Source organism: Brassica oleracea, chromosome C1 (assembly GCF_000695525.1).
Source record: "Brassica oleracea var. oleracea cultivar TO1000 chromosome C1, BOL, whole genome shotgun sequence".
In the NCBI taxonomy this organism is placed as follows: domain Eukaryota; kingdom Viridiplantae; phylum Streptophyta; class Magnoliopsida; order Brassicales; family Brassicaceae; genus Brassica; species Brassica oleracea.
Window position 1 is genome coordinate 12,905,077 of NC_027748.1, and position 14,700 is coordinate 12,919,776.

Here is a 14,700-nt window from a genome sequence, read left to right on the forward strand (position 1 = left end):
TTGTTAGTGTTTTGAGTTGTTCCAACAATTATTTAAATATCATATAGATTTTTGTTTCAGTCGTAAAAGTCCAAAAGTCATAGAAAGTGGTTTTACTCTTGACGAATGGGTTAATGCCTTGATGTTTTTCAGGTTTTACATAGTTGTAATGTATATTATTATATAGGTTTCAAAAATCATGTTTTTATATTCCACGGTTGATTTATATTATGTTTTCAGTTTTGATTAGATTTTTTCATCGATGAAAAATAGTTTGTTACTTAATCAACTTTGACGTTATTTATTTACTAAATGTAATTTATATTTATACATTTTTATATTTTGTAGATTAATCAATGGAACGGTACTACAAAAAAGCATCAGTTTCACCATCTGATAATACTTCACCATCTGATAATATCGGCGATTTACCATGGGATCCTGCTAAAAGAAAAAGTATCAAAGATTATCACGCAAACCAAGTAGATGAGGTAAGACGCAAATACCTTCTTAGAGGTCCGTGTCAACCACTTGGTCATAACTTTGAAAAGAAACTCATAAGTGGTAAAATGAGACGATTCAATCCAGCTTGGTTTGAATTGTATGGGAATTGGCTAGAGTATAGTGTATCGGAGGAAAAGGCTTATTGTTTGTGTTGCTACTTGTTTAGAGACGATGGATATTCTGGATTTGTGAAAGATGGATTCTCTAGTTGGAATAAGCCTGACAGGTTATCTTTTCATGTTGGAGACTTTAACAGCTCTCACAATAATGATGTCAAGAAATGTGATGATTTGATGAATCAAGGTCAATCCATAGTACATGCTCTGTATAAGAAGACTAATTCCATGAAAAATGAGTATCGTATCAGGTTAAATGCTTCGATTGATGTTTCTAGATACTTATTGCGACAAGGATTAGCTTTTCGGGGCCACAGAGAAGGAGAAGGGTCTTCTAACAAAGGAAACTTTTTAGAACTTCTGAAATACACAGCTGATCACAATGATGTTATAAAAAAAGTTGTTTTGGAGAATGCTCCAGGAAATAACAAGATGGTTTCTTCAGAGATTCAAAAGGATATTGTAAACGCTTTTGCAGAAGAAGTAGTGAAATCAGTTATAGAAGAAATTGATAATGGAGTGTTTGGTCTATTAGTAGATGAATCTGCTGATGTGTCTGACAAAGAACAAATGGGTGTTGTTTTTCGATTTGTTGATAAAAATGGAGCAGTCAAAGAAAGGTTCGTTGGAGTTGTCCATGTGAAAGAGACTTCTTCTTTATCTTTGAAACATGCTATTGATGAGTTGCTTGCTAAGTAAGGATTGAGCTTGAAAAAAGTGAGAGGACAAGGTTATGATGGAGCTAGCAATATGAAAGGAGAGTTCAATGGGCTGCGATCATTGATTTTTAGGGAAAACAACTCAGCGTATTATGTTCATTGTTTTGCTCATCAACTTCAGTTGGTTGTAGTAGCTGTGGCGAAAAAGATATTTGATATTGCTGATTTCTTTGATATGGTTTCTACATTACTGAATGTAGTTGGAGCTTCTTGCAAACGAAAAGATGTGGTTCGGGAACGTTATCGAGAGGAGATAAATGCTAGAATTGCTAGTGGTGACATTAACACTGGCAAAGGACTGAATCAAGAAATTTCTTTTCAAAGGCCTGGAGCTACAAGGTGGGGTTCTCATTATAAAACGCTATTGCGTTTGGTTGGGTTGTTTTCTACTATTATTAAAGTTCTTGAGTATATTGAAGTGGAAGCCGCTGATGACTCTAAGAGACGCCAAGCATATGGTCTTCTCAAGTACGTTCAGACCTTTGATTGTGTGATCTATATGCATCTGATGTTACTAATTTTGGGAATATGTGAGAATCTATCGATGGCTTTGCAAAACAAAGATCAAGACATTTTGAATGCTATGTCACTAGTAGAATCTACTAAGCGGGAGTTACAGAGAGTAAGAGATGATGGATGGGATTCGCTTATGCTGGCAGTTTCTTCTTTTTGTGAGAAACATGATACTGAAATACTCAGTATGGATGAAGGTTTTATCGATTCTAAGAGGCCAAGGAAAAAAACCAACATAACTAATATGCATCATTACAAGGTTAATTGCTTCAATGCAGCTTTGGATTTGCAACTTCAGGAGTTCAATGATCGTTTTACTGAGGTAAACACTGAGCTGCTTACTTGTATGGCTTCCTTAAATCATGTTGGTGCTTTTCTTGGATTTGACAAGTCAAAATTGGTGAAGTTGGCAAAGTTCTATCCAGATGACTTTAGTTTTATGGAGTGTATATCTCTTGAGCAGCAACTTGGTATTTTCATCGACAATGTAAGACATGATCAACGATTTAAAGATTTGAAAAGTCTTGGAGATCTTGCTCTTATGATGGTAGAAACACATAAGTATATTGCACATCCTTTGGTTTATAGGCTTTTGAAGTTGGTTTTGACGTTGTCGGTTGCTACTGCAAGTGTTGAAAGATGTTTCTCTGCAATGAAGTTAGTGAAGACAGCTCTACGAAATCGAATGGGAGATCATTTTCTAAGTGATTATCTCATTTGTTTCATCGAAAAAGAATTGCTTGACGATGTCACAAATGAAGAAGTGTTGATCCGATTTCAAACAATGAGTGAAAGAAGAATGATTTTATAAAATATTGTTTTAATATTTTCAGAATATTTTATTTTATTATTTTCAAAATATTTTATTTCATATTTATTTTTGCTGGTGCACCCATACTAAATACTTTCTGGTTTAGCCCCTGGTGTTCTTCACCTTCTTCTTTCATAAACCGACCATTGAGTTTCTAGAAGTTGATGGGAGACGACTTTATAGGGCAGATCTCTGGAGCGATTTGATGTTCGTGTCGTTTGGACAGGATCTTTATGCCGGTAACGTAAATTAGAACCGTTATTTGAAAAACAAACTATTTCCTTTTCCTTTAAGATTTTTCATTTAGGATTAATCATTTGAGTTATACGTTTTCCAGTCGCAGAGGATTGCGGAGCTGATAGGATAAAGAAGGAAGCAAGCAGAGACAAAAGCAAGAAGGGAATCGCAGGAGAAAGACGCTTAGTGCTCTGGTACCTAATGATGTACGGTCATGAAGATGCTATGCATAAGAGATTGAAGAAGCTACTTAGAGGTTCGCGAGCAACAGAAAAGTAGGTGAAGGCGGACCAGTCTATAAAGCACACTTGATCACACCCCTCTTGCCGTTAAATTCTTGAGCTTGATGTTTCTCATTGGAAAAAAAAAGCAATTTCAACAGGAGGCTGAGGATCTAGAGTTAATATGGTTAGAGAAAAAAAGTATGCTCTGCTTTTATTACTTTCAACAAAACTGCTTTCTGACCGGTTTCTAATAAATTCACAACAGCTCTAATCCACTGACATTCAGACGTATGCTATATACGATAAGCCAATAGTTGAGTCACTTGCCTTCTTTGAAGCTTATTAAGAAACATTAGTTAGTGCTCTTTTTTTGTTAAAAAAGAAGCTATTAGTATGGAACAATCACTGACAGTAACTATTCTGAAGCTATTATCGTGTTCATCTTAGTATTTGAATACACAACGGCTATTAAAATCAGAGATGAAAATCATGTTTTCAATCTAAAAACAGAGTAAAGCTTGCTCTGTATTTAGATGTGGTGAATATTTTTTAGTAGAAGATTTACTCTGTGAGTATTATGCTTTTGAGTATCATTGATAGTTTTTTATATCACTGAGTTTCCTATGCGAGTGAATAAGCTTTGGGGTTCAAATTTGAGCGCTTATTGAAATTTTAATTAATTATAAGAGAGATGATTTTTATTAAAATTCTCACCCTTATTTGTTTCTTTAGTTAAACAAAAGATTCTCACATTTATCTGTTTGCAGGAATGGATTCCAGAGATAGGAGTTACTATGCAAAATTTTTGATGAACAAACACAATTCACTGGAGGAGAAGAAAAAAGAGGAGACTCTGAGCACACAAAGCTCAGATTCACGTTGTTGTCTCTGTAGATGGTGTGGATGATATCGAAAAAGCCACCGCCGCGTCTTCGAGCTCTGGGATGGATGAGCAAATGGCTAACACCAATGTGGCGCTTGCCGCGACCCTTGCGGATGCTCGGTCTATGCAGGTTGCTGAAGTGATTGGAGCTAAGAGAGAGCATTAGGCCTGTGTTTTCAGCTCCGCTATCATGTTATGTACTTCTGGAAATATCATGACACTTACTACCAGTATAGCCACATGTTTAGGAACTTCAAAAATCAGTATTGTTTTGGATTTTAGGATTTGAAGTTTTGATTTTATGTGAGACATGCTTAATACTTCTTGACAAGGTAATTATCATTGCTAAATTTTTTATTTTGATGAAGAAAATGTAAGAACAGATTCAGGGATTAGCTCAGACCGGTACTTTTTGAGAGATCAAAGTTACTTTTTAGATATTTGCTGCAATGTTAAGAGGAGTGGCGACATAGAAAATAAGATCTATAAAGGAAGTTTGGAACATAAAGGAAGTCTGGAACATTGCATGAGTTATTCCAATAGATAAAAGACTCACTATTTCTGAAGGATGCATCAACTTATTCGATAAATCTTTTGATATTGAGATATACTTATAATTAAAAAGTAAAAACCCAAAGCAAATAGTAAAAGTTAATGCTAGGAAATTATATTTAATTTATAAATACTCTTTCAATATTATATTATTTATACATTATATTTAAGTCTATAAGCAAGTCTAAGAATCTATATCTAAAGATGATGATTCTGAAACACACAAAAGATGTCATCAAACTTATCTTGCCATATAAGAAACTGTCACTGAGAATCAGACAAGCTAGGTAACGTGCCATTGAAGAAATTATGATCAAATCTGAAAGTTTCAAGCTTTACCATTGTAGAAAACTTGGGTGGTACTGATCCAAACAGAAACTTATTGCTCAAATCCAATTACTCGAGTGAAGTTAACCTATGAAGTTTCACAGGGATGTGACCCAAAATCTCTAAAGAAGCCAAAGTAAGAATCCTAAGGGATTTTAGTCTTCACAGTGTAGTGACAAATGATTATATTGACAATCGACAAAGTGACGTGGCAGATAGTAAATCCCTCAAAGACTAACCTTTTCTGGTAATTAAAGAGCGGACCATTTCCACACAACCTTGCTTTAACCTACCATGTTATTCAAATTTATGCTTTCAGTACAAAGATTATAAAACGTGTTTCACCACCGTCTTTGCATACATTTTGGTCGCCTCTGTTTCTTTGAAAATGTTACTCCTTCGTGGATTAACTAACTGCCAGATTCCGGATTCTCATAAACTCTTCCGAGACATTTCCAATCAGGTCAAATTTAAACTGTTAAATATTCACCTGTTTGCAATCTCCATGGACACATCAGCAAGCAACCATAAGCTCTAACATTGGCAGCTAAACCTCTAAAACCCACCTCATATACGCCATGTGTGTGAAACCTGAGCCAAACATCTACATGTATTCTCCTGAAGCGTGTTTACAACATCGGTTAAGAGCACATTAGCGATGGAGAAATTTGTTGTCATTCAAGACAGAGATATAGTGACATTTTTTCCCAAATAAGCAGAGCCATTTTATTTGAAAAAAAAAACAGATTATAAAGAATCCACCAAACTACTTAAAATAAAATAAATTGACAGCCTCCGAATTCCTAAAGATCCATCCGATAGACCGAACCCAACATACACATAAGCGTCGATGACATCCAAAACAATTAGTAAAACACTTGCAAAAACTATACATCCAATATTACACACAAAAATAACAAAGGTCATTAAGGAAAAACGACTATATTATCATATGTAGAAGTGGGAGCCGATATCCAAACTTTTATAAAGTATTCGTGATTTGATAGCTTTTCGATTTTTATTTGATCTGTAAGCTTCTGAATATTCGGTGTCACGGTATCCAAAATATGTTTTTAATCATCCAATTAGATCCAAAAAAATAAAAAATTAATATAAAATATTTATTTTATATTATTTTAATATAAATCAATATAGTATTATTAAATAACAGATTAAAAACAACTCACCAAACTACTTATATGAATGCAGTATTATTTATATGAACTTTATATAAATATAGTATTAAAATAATTATTGGTAGAAATAAATATAGTATTTTTTTTATATAAACTTTAGATTATTTTTAATTATGTCAAATTGAAATAGAATAATAAGAAGATATATATATTATTATATTTTCTGAATTATTTTTGCTAATTTTGTATTCTCTAAAAATAGAGAATAATGAAGATTACTCTCATTTTAATTCAAACTAAAAATATTTATTAAAAATAACAATATGATCTCATAATTCTTATCATTAATTGTTTGTTTATAATATTATTTTCAATCTATGATAATCTTTAATTTTATATAACTAATATAAATTTATATAAAATAGTTTTATTATAATTTTCCGCCCGTATGGCGGACCAACCCTAGTATATAAAGAAGTTCTATGTTTCTTAAAGTTGTATGCTTTATGGCTTTCAGTTTTCACACATTTAAAACCTTATTTGTATAATTAGTTAGCAGCCTTTTTATCCAGATTAGGATCTTGACTTATTTTTGTAAGAACAAGAGACTCAGAAAAACTGAAATGTAAGACTCTAGATACATCTCAAGAGTCACAGAGTTTGGAGAAGAAAGAAAATAAGTAACACTTCAAATCAACCAGAGGTCGTGAAGTAACACTTCAAACAGCTGCAAACAGGCTTGCAGATAATCAACCACAATGTTTCCTGATTACTATTGTCACACACAACACACGAAGACTATGTCCAGAACAGTGCACAATAAGTAGACACAGGCTACACAGAAGATCAATCCCTTGCAATCATTTGATTCCCTTTTGTCACGTACTGTTGATTTATGATTAGTTCAGGAGTGTGTATAAAATAACTTGTAACTCATTTACACATAAACTTTTGACAAAGGAGTATGAAAAACTTATTTTCCAAAATACTTTTCTTTTAATTTCCTTATCAACAACATTGATTCTACTAGGGTTGAATAAGTGTGATGGTTATACAAACCAATAAACTACATGTCATGTTTTCCGAAATTTATCTTCTTTAGCTCTATGTTTTAATTCTTTATTTCACATTTAATTATCAAATGGTACATTTTTATGTCATCGGATGTTAACGATGTAGATTAAGGATTAGTAGGATAATTCAAGACGAATTTATGGTCTTAATATTAATCGATGCATTCCAGAGGATGTCAATAGCCATCCAAAGCCAACTTCGAATCACTGACAACGACATGCACGCGCACAAATAGAAAAAAACCCAAAAAGTAATGAAATCCTTGTTTACTAAAAAGTAATGAAATCCTTGTTTACTAAGAAAATAATGGATATAATATTATATAGATTGCAAAATTATATCCACTGCACATGGAATTTGTAGTTTGTTGTTTTCTGAAAAAGATGCAAAAGAAATGGACAAAAACAGTCGGCTTGTGTTTTTGTTATGTACGTAACATACACGTAACGTACATTCTCCTTCGCTCCTGTAGAAAATAAGATATGTTGAGTTCATTAATATGTATAGGTGAACGATACGCTTTATTAACGAGTCAATGGATCAGAATTAACAAAATATAATAAAATAGGGAAAACGGCTTAAAAATCCTCAAAGTGTCACTTATTTTCGCTTTAAATTTTGAAGTTTTTTCACTAACACTTTTAACATTCAAACTGACATTTATATCACAAAAAACCTCCAAAATAAAAATAATTTTTTTTAAAAAAGTTACTTAACTAAAAAAATAAACAAAAAATTAAATAAATTCAGAATTTTTTTTTTAAATTAGAAATTTAAATAAAATTTAATAAAATTAAATAAACTAAACATATTTTTTAAAAAAAAATATGTTCAGAAAACTAAATAAAGATTTAGAAAATTTAAAAAAATAACTAAAAATTCAAAAAAAAGACCAAATTAAAATACAGAAAAATTTAAAAAAAATATATCATAAATTTCAAAAAGAAATTGAAAATTCAAAAGTTCAAAATAGTTTTTTTTTGTCATTTTCAACGATGATGTCGGAAACTATTATTGGAGATATGCCAAAAAAACCGTCATTGTCAATGCTTAAGTGAAAACCACCTTTGTCATAAGTGATATATTTGAAATTGTTATTTTAAACGATGATATGATATTTTTATTTTTTTAACTTGTAATTTATGATAAAAATATTTTGATATTTTGAATATTTTAAATTTTTATTTAGTTTTTCTGTATTTAAATTTCATCTTATTTATTTTTTGAATTTTAGTTATTTTATTTAATTTTCTAAATATTTAATTTAATTTTAAAATCTTTATTTAATTTTCTGAACATTTTTTAAAAAAATTTAATGTTTTATTTTATGAATTTTTATTAAATATTCAGAATTATTATTTAATTTTTTGTTTATTTTATTAATTAGATAATAATTATTTTTAAAAACTGATACATCATTTTTTTTTACATGGACAACCTGTCAATTTTTTACTTTAGATGTTTTTTTTGATATAAATGTCATTTTGAAAGTTAAAAGTGTCGGCGAAAAAAATTCAAGCTTTATAGTCAAATCGAGTTATCTCTCTTTCCTCGGATCATTTCTAATTTTTTCTATTTTTTTTTCTATAAAACTTTATAGTCAAAATTAGTTTTATTCCAATGTATGTTTTTATAATTGAATTATTATATTGTTTGTGTATCCTTTTTTCCGTTGAACAATAATTGAGGTAAAGTTTGTTTTCTATCCTTGAGAAGAGAAATCTGACGAGATTGATACCGATAATGCTGAAAAAGTGATGAACATATTTATTTCACTATTTCAGTTCATTTATTTTTCTTCTTGGTGATGACGGATTGCTCCATCCTTGAAAGAGCAATCTATTTCTCGTTGCAATTACTTCAATTTAATTGCCATTTCTAGTAAACTCCTCTATATGACGACGGAACACAACTATATATACAATCCTTTTTCTTCTTTACCCCCTAAAGCAAGATTTGCTTCTTTCTTTTCATGTTCCTAGATTCTCTCTGAGGAGCTTGTTCTTTGTGAGAAAGATTAGACATGTGTACGCGTGTGAATTAAAGTATATAATGAGTTTTGAGGGACAAAGGAGTGGTTGATGACAGGGGAGTAAATTAAGTGTACTTCAGATTAAAGGATGAAATAAATAAGAAAAAGTGGTTCCCCATGAACCAATGTATATACTTCCACTCCCCTCTGTTCCTTAGAGTTATACTCCTATATTCTAGATTTTCCACGTATTTTAATAAAACACATTAAATTTGTATTGTTTTTTGTGTTTATTTTTTTTCCATAATTTTAAGCCAATAAAAATTTAACTAGTGCAATTAAATTTTTTGAAGTTTGTAATTAGTTAATAAAATATGCATTGAAAATATAAAAAATGAATCTTTTTGAAACAAAAATTTTCTATGTAATTTTAAGGAAGGGTGGGAGTATTATTATAAAGGTAGTCTTTCTGACTTTCTCATATGTTAATCGAAAGGGGAAGAGGAAATATACTTTCCACGTCGAAAAGTATTGCAAGATCAGTTTAAATCAATAAAAAAGTTCGACATCTCTTAAAAATTCTTATCGAAGTCTAACTGTGTTCAATCAACAACGTTAAAATGTTCAAAGCTTTTGTCGCCGGGATTATAATAGCAATATTGATCTACTGGCGTAGAAAATGCCACCAATCTCATCACCTTTCTAACAAGGCTGACTTCCACAGGTTTTGTGGATGTAGACAATCTTTTGGGTGGGGGTAAATTACATATAAACATAGAAATTGAAGATATAATATGATTTTAGTACGGGAAATGATTTAAAAACCATGTTCGGGAACTCGCTAGGCGCTGTACGTTCGCTCGGGTAACGCCTAGCGATTTATGAAATAATTTGAGATTAATCGGGAATTAATCGGGGATTAATTTTATGTGTTTTATTATTGATATAATTAATGTGTAAAGTTTTCAAGAATTTACCTTAGTCTAGTGGTTCGGTAGAATTTATTTCACCTAGATCACACGGGTTCGAGTTGGTTAGGGGGAGTTTTGTTATGTTTTTTACATTTTTCTTTAATAAACGTTAATTTACGAAACTACCCCCATCTTCTTCCTTTTACTTGTCGAGAACAAACCTTAATTTTGATGTTCTCTTCTTTTTTTTCACGATTCTTACACGTTTTCACTGTTATTTCTTATGTTTATGCTCACTTATGATGGATTTGCAGAGAAAACTATGATTTTGAGTAATCGGTCCCAGGCGGCGCATTTTAGAACAAGGCTAAAAAATAAGTAACATTAAACAGAATTTAAAATTTTCATGGGCACAAGTGCTACCTCATTGGCCTACCTACATCCGCCAATTGTCCCAGGGGTTTCATTGCATCAAACTTTATCCATCCATGAGCTAGTCCTACTCATAAAAAACAGCTTGAGAAATTGATTGTTCGTGGTTTCTGAAACAGTTTTTAGTTTTTGTTTCTCTAAAAGTTATTTTTTTACCAATCAAATTTTTCAGAAAATAAATTTTCTAAATTATGGAGAACCAGATTTTTTACCATTTTACCATTTTACACACAGAAACCAAAATCCATATTTTGTGGGTTTTTTCTATTGACACAACATGCACTTTTTTTTGCTGTTAATTTTCATATATAAAACCACTTCGACAATTATATTAAACAATTAAAAACTCACAAAAAATAATTATTTTCTGAAATCAAGTTATTGGAGTTTTGTTACTGTAAATTATTTCCATAATGCTTTAAATCAATATTTTGTATCATAAAAATATAGCAAAGTTTATGTAATTTGTCAGTTATAAGTATTATATATTTATTACACTGAAATTTAATTTTGTATTATGAATATCCAAATTTATTTTATAATAATTGAATTACATAAATTTTATACAGTATGCCAAACATATAAAAATATAATTAAATTTTATTTAGTATGTTTAAATAATAAACTAACTATCAATTGTGTAGATCTAAATAGAAATTTAAAATATAACTATTAATATATTTTCTATAATATTTGAATTATAGAACATTTTAAAAATAAAATAAAAATTTATTTTCTTTTAAATTTTAATTATTAATTATGTGTTGTCTTTTTTGAACTGCATTGATTATGTATTTCATATATATATATATATATATATATTGAATTATATTTTTCTTTTAAAATAATTGTATTAAATTAATAAATATATTTTAAGTTGTAATATTTTTATTATTTGTTGTTTTCATAGTAAGTAATAATTAATATTTCAACTTTAAAATAATAATTAAATATAGTGAAATTAAAATTTAAAAGATCACTATTCATGTTTTTTTCTAAAATTAAAAATACAACAAAATAAAAAAAAATAAATTTAAAATAAATCGTTTATTAATTTTTAAAACGAAAACCAGAAATTAAAAATTAAAATCACCATTCGTATATTTCTAGAATCTATTTTTTCTCTAATCAAGATTTTGGTAAAATAGATTTTCTTTTCTTCAGGGAAATCAGATTTTAGTTCTTTTACCATTTTACACTTAAAAACCAAAATCTAGTTTTTATGGGTTTCTCAAGCAACCCACAACTACTTTTTTTTTCTTTTAACAAAGTAATAATTTTACATATATAAAACCACATCAACCATTTTATAAAACAAACACAAACTCACAAATAGTATAATCTTCTCTACATATCAAACTATTAGAGTTTTGTTTATCTAAATTAATTCCATACTATTTTAATCATCTTTTATACCATAAAATCTTATAGTAAAATAATTATTTTTTCAAATTAAAAATATTTTATATTAATCAACCTGGAATTTTTAATTTTGTATTCTAAAAATCCATCTATTAACTTTGTATTTATAATACTTGAATTAAATAAATTTAATACAAATTGCAAAAGTAATAAAAATATATTTAAATTTTATTTAGTCTTTCAAATAATAAGATAACTATTAATTGTGTACAATTTGATATGTCTAAAATCAAATAGTATTTTAAAATGTAAATATAAATATTTTTGTAATATTTGAATTCGGGAATATTTTTTAAAAAATATAATTATTTTTTAGATAATTTAAAAAACAAGAAATATATGTTATGTGGTGATATTTATATTGTCTATCATTTCTATAATAAGTAAGATTTTTATTAATTTTAATCAATTTCAGTCACAAAAAAAATAATAAATAAAATATAGTTGAAAACTAAAAAATACTTCTCATGTTTTTCTAAAATCTAAAATTACAGAAAAAACAAATAAATTTAGGGAAATTGTCACAAATATCACATTCATAGTACCATTTTTCATGTTTACACTAATCACTTTTACCCTCACTTTTAATGAAAGGTAAAAGACACTTATACCCGGAGGATTAAATAATCTAGACTTAGAGTTTAGAGTTGAGGGGTGGGGTAAGGTTTTTGGAATGTGAAATTTAGGATTCTAATAAGTATATAAATAAATATTTAAAAAATATTAAAATAATTTAAAAATAATTTCAAACATTGCCAAAACGAAAATTTTATAAAAAAGTTCGAATTTGAAAAAAAAATCAAATTTGTTTTTTTATAAAAAGTTCGAATTTGAAAAAGTATAATTCAAAAACATAAATTTTATTTATTTATTTAAATAATGATTTATTATATATTTAAAGAATAATGGTATAAGAGTCATTTGCCACTTAATGAAGAAGATATTTTTGAAAATATCCTTTTAGCGGTGGTAAAGATGAAAAGTGGTACCATGAAAGTGGTAAACATGAAATTTTCCCTAAATTTTATTAAATATCTTATTAAATTTATTTTTAAAAAAATCTAAAAATAAAAGTATCATTCTTGTTTTTAAGAAAACTAAAAAACAAAATATCATTATTTTTAACTTGTATTTGCAGTTTTTGTTTTAAAATAATTTTATAAAATAAGATTATTTGTGTTTTGATAATAGTATTCTATAGATTTATGGGGAAATTTCATGTTTACCACTTTCATGGTACCATTATTCATTTTTCCCACCATTAAATGAACATTTTCAAAAATACATTTTTCATTAAGTGACAAAAGACTCTTATACATTTTTTCTCTATACATATAATAAATCAATATTTAAATAAATAATAATAATAGAATAAGTTTTTTTATGTTTTCGAATTATAGTTTTTCAAATTCAAACTTTTTTTATAATTAAAAAAAAAATCTTTCAAATTTTCTTTTTGACAATGTTTGAAACTCTTTTGAATTTTTTTTTATATTTATTTATATATTTATTAGAATCTTAAATTTCACATTCCAAAAAATTTAACCCACCCCTTAACTATAAACCCTAAGTCTAGATTAATTAATCCTAAGGGTATAAATGTCTTTTACCCTTTATTAAAAATGAAAGTAAAAGTGGTTAGTATAAACATGAAAAATGGTACTATTAATATAGTATTTGTGGCAATTTCTCTAGATTTTTGCAGAATAAACAATTTACTATTAATCATATTTTTCATTATTAATTTTAAAAGCAAAAACTAAAAACCAAAATCTAAAACAACATTCATGTTTTTCAAGAAACTAGAATCTACTACAAAATCAAAAACTAAAATTTAAAAACTAAAATTTAAAATCCAAAAACCAGAAACCAAAATCTAAATACTAGAAAAACGATCATCACCTGAATCAACGGTACAATACTACCAGAATCATCTTTCTTTCTTTTTTTTTTGAACTGTTGGGAGGTTTCCACTAATAACTAGTAGTGATCAATCTTTTTATTATTTCTTTCTCGCTACAATTTTTTGTTGTTGCTAAAAACAACTTGACAAAACACTAAGGCGTTTCTCCTTCTCCGGCGTCCAGCGAGTCTCGTCGCCGCCGGGAGAGGGTCGGTAGTGTAGTTCTTTAGGTGTTAGAGGTGTTTTGAGGATTTCCTTCGATAGTCTGGAAGATGTTGCGGTGTGTTTGATTTCTTCGCTGCCGCGGTGGTCCGCTTGATGGGCTTGACTAGATCTGTATCTCTTTATGGTGTGCAGTGCTGGTTGAAGGCTGCCTCTGATGTGGGTTGTTAATTCTTCCATCAGATTGGGTCAATCTGTTGTCAGATGAGTCATTTATGGTCTGCGTTCGGGTCCGTCGTGCTCATCTCTTCCTGGGTTTCCAGCTTCTCGAAGGTCTTCTGCTTTTTTCTTGTCAAGTTGATCCTTCTCAGGTATCACCTTCTCCGCTTCTCTTTGCTTAGCGGTTCCTTAGATGCGATTCATTCTGTCTTTGGATTGTGTGGCCTGCTGATGTTAAGAGTTTTCAAGGCTCCTAAGACAAATTATGTAGTATAAAAGATTGTCAAACCAATTCTAAGGGATTCAAAGCACCGAGAATGCAAGTACGTACTTAATCTAAGTGCAACCGATAATTTGGATGGTTTTAAACTACTACTAATAATAGAATGCAATAACAGAACAATAAAACAATAAAAGAAGTGACTTTCTTTGGTTATGATAAAAGAGAACTCATGGGTATAAGAATTAGACCTTGGGTGATCAAGTTTCGAACTAAGGGTGGCAAATGATCAATCAAACTATCAACCTTAAGCTTAGACACAATCTTAAATAAACTCTATGTCTAGATGAATGTTCATTTACTAACATATTTCAAACATCAAAT

General features: G+C 29.1%; 1 pseudogene; it reads left to right on the top strand.

Moving 5' to 3' along the window:
* Positions 1–335: 335 nt before the first annotated feature.
* LOC106331982 lies at positions 336–4,342 on the top strand (annotated as a pseudogene).
* Positions 4,343–14,700: the final 10,358 nt, after the last annotated feature.